At 46.1% G+C, this 3,378-nt stretch overlaps 1 pseudogene; it reads left to right on the top strand.

The window, feature by feature from the left end:
• Positions 1–2,018: 2,018 nt before the first annotated feature.
• Positions 2,019–2,838, top strand: LOC104859314 (annotated as a pseudogene).
• Positions 2,839–3,378: the final 540 nt, after the last annotated feature.

Here is a 3,378-nt window from a genome sequence, read left to right as displayed (position 1 = left end):
TGATCTGTGTTAATCCAAGAGGTGTGGTGACACATGGCTGACTTTGGAAACTGATTCGTGCTGATTTATGAAGAAGCGTTCACCTCCTACAGTGGGCTCAGAAGAGGGAGGTTCCTGTCAGGTACAAGGCAAGGCACTGACAGGTTCCAGACCATCTGTCAGCTGGCTTTCTGCTTCTCCAGTCTGGCTTTAAGTCTGCAAGCTTTTCCTCCTCTCTCTGAGTTGATATTAGTTTCTTGTCTTGAGACCGCAGACTTAAATTTTTCTTCTCCCAAATCCTGACTTTGATTTGACAAATAGGCAGACCTCCTGCTTTAGATGTTATCAGTTTCTGGAAAGTTCCTTATCTGCTTCTGGAAAATAGTCACTGATCCCAGGGGCTGGGTGCACAGTCAGCGCTCTTCTTCCGGTAGCGGTAGCGTGGCCACCTGCTGCCTGCCCTTCAGTTAGGACAGGGACCTGCCGGCCGCTGTCTGGATTTCCTTCCAGCTGTGCCCACATGTGGACAACTAAGTGGCTCCGTGTTTCCATCAGAAAAGACCTCGAAAAGGACCAGCTCTGCAGCATTCCACGGTCATGCTCTGACTTCTCTCAGTTTCTTATGTTAGCTACACCAGTCGGTAATACTCCTTCAGTTTGTTAGTTGGCAGAGATTATGTTTCACCAGGTTTATCTGTGAACCTGGCCAATTGGTCCATCTTAGTTGAAAGGAAATGAAGAACGGCCTCCCATGTGCCTCGTTATCTACGTGCAAAGGTTGGGTGCGTAAGACAAGCCCTCCAGATAGCAAAATGTGAAGGAGAGGCAGGCTTGAGCAAGGCCTGGGTGTCTGTGACCTCGTCGTGGCCTTGTGCTTAAAAACTGCAGGGAATGCTGGGTTGGAGGCATAGCTCAGTTGTAGAGCACTTGGTTCGGCCCTGTAGCAGCTTTTGCTGAATTGTAGCACTCTTCGGAGCATCTCTGGGGAGCCAACGTCAGATTGTGTTCTGTACAGAAAGTGAAATAAATGTCCCTGGGTGTCATCATGTTTTCTACGACACACTTCTTACTGATACTCATCTACTTCCCAGAGCACTCTGACATAAGTAAACGGGAAGCAGGGCCAGCTCCTAATCCACCTTCTCAAAGATCTGGCCTGGCCTCTTATTTCTAGAAACACCCCGCTATCATTAACTCAAGTAAAGGTATGGTGCAGACCTACCGATGCTTCTTTTTAAGTCTGTTTTTCTAAATGAAATGCTATTTATTCCTCTAACAACTTTATGAGGAGGGTATTGTCAAAACTAATAGAAATGTAAGCATTTATTCTCAGCTAATATAACAATTCTCAGTAGCCAGAGGTACAAAGTGTTTTATGAACAAAAGCCGTGATTATTATAACATTTTACAGCGAGGGGAAGCTTAGGATGGTTAATAAAGCAACCGGGACTCTTGCTGCTGTTACCAGTGGCTTCTGTGTGGTCAAATTTGGCAGATCCTCTTCTGTCCTTATTGTTCTCTGCTCTCTTAGATTGACAGATGCTACACTGCCCACTCTTGCTTTCTTCTTTGCTGCCTCCTCCTTCTCTAACTCTCCGGGATGAAGTTCCTTAAGACAGAGTCCCGGCCCTCTTCTTTGTGCTCTCTGCCCTCTTTCCTTCGGTGACCCAAACGCCGTTGCAGCTTCTCCTGTAATCTGTAGGCCTACAATGACAACACTTACACCGCTATTGCAGGTCTTCTCTGAGCAGCAGCTTACCAGAAAATCTACCCGGTGCCACCAGCTGGATGCTTTGTGGGTACCCAGAGCCACACGGTATTTACAAAGTTGACTCCTTGACCTGTGCCTTTGCACTAGGGGGTGGTGTTAGCCTGTACCTAGTTGTTCAAAGCAAAACCCTGGAAGTCACTGTCTGTGGTTTGAGTAAGTGTCCCCCAAAGGCCTCTGTGTTCAAATTTGGTCCCCAGCTCACAGTAGGATGGGGAGGTGACAGAACCTTTAAGAGGTGAGGCCGTGGCCTCTGGTTGGGGTCACAGGGATGCTAAAACTGCTTCCTGGACCTTTGCTGCTGTCCCAAGTGGCAATTTCTGCTGCCACTGCAGCAGCCCTGTCTGAAGAACGCAGCCCTCCTGGGACCAGCGGTACAGCGGGCAGCCAAGACTCGCTCCTCCACCACCTCTTCCTGATCATGGCAGAAAAAGTTCATCTTGGGCAGATTCCTGAGGAATTCTTTCAGTTCCTTTATGCTAAAACTGGTGTAATTGGACACCACATGCTTAGAACTGGGCTTATCTTGTATTTTCTGTCCAAAGAACTATATGTGATTGCCCCAGAGACCTTCTCTTCCATATCTGTAGTAGGGCTGATTATCTGATTACGTATGTGATTAAAAACATGGTACCTCTTTTGCAGAATTTATTGGTAAACTCAATGAGCAAAAACTGCCCAACAAGAACAGGCAAAGCAAGCCTCCCTGACCCAAATCCAGGATGCAATAGAACTGGAGAAGTCATAGCAGGCATGGGTTCAGAAGCGCCTCTACCTCTTTTGATGTCCAGAGGAATAATTGCTATGGCCTCAGAGGTTACTTAGCGGGAACGGCTATGTGGAGTATATAAGGAGGCGAAGAATCACGGGAACTAGCCTATCTCTGTGAAGAATACAATGCATCAGAAGGAACAAGAGTACATGGAAAACTGGGGGGAAAAGCAGTGGTGCCGAGCATCTCTGCACAGCAGGAGAAGCAGACAGTTGCCAAGAGCACTGCAGATCTAAAGCTGCTTGCAAAGAAGGCTCAAGCACAACCCGTTATGCAAATGTATCTCTCTGAATCAAGACTGCCAGAAACAGTCCACTAAATGGAAACTAGTCTAGGTGACAAAAACTTCCCATATTGCTGTCTACTGAAATTACAGTTTACTTTTCCTAAACAAGAAAAGCTTCACCTAGTGAGAACTAAATCTATTGGCCAGTCAGATGTTTCTCACTGTTACTGTGCATCTTGAGATGCTCTGTAATCACTTTTTTTTTTACTGGTACCAGGGATTGAACTCAGGACCTTGGGCTTGCAAGGCAGGTGTGGAACCACTGAGCTAAATCCCCAGCTTTGTGACCACTTTTGAGTAAGCAATTTGTTTTTATTAAAACTTATTACCTGGCTAAAGATTACCAAGTTATAGATTAAATTTGTAATTAGTTCTATGATCTTGCAATAAAAGCCAATTGAAACAAAAAACACAGAAAGAGAAGCAGGGCCTAGGGGAAGTCTTAGGCCACTGGGAGATGCCCACACAGGTCCAAAAGCAACGGTGCCAACCCACCATGGACTGAAACCTCCAAAGCTGTAAGCCTAAGAGAACTTTCCTCTTTTTAAATCAGTACTTAGTTCAGATTTTTTG

The sequence above is a fragment of the Fukomys damarensis genome, unplaced genomic scaffold (genome assembly GCF_012274545.1).
Source record: "Fukomys damarensis isolate Sample0158 unplaced genomic scaffold, DMR_v1.0_HiC HiC_scaffold_37, whole genome shotgun sequence".
Taxonomy (NCBI): Eukaryota; Metazoa; Chordata; class Mammalia; order Rodentia; family Bathyergidae; genus Fukomys; species Fukomys damarensis.
This window is presented reverse-complemented; position numbering and strand designations above follow the sequence as displayed.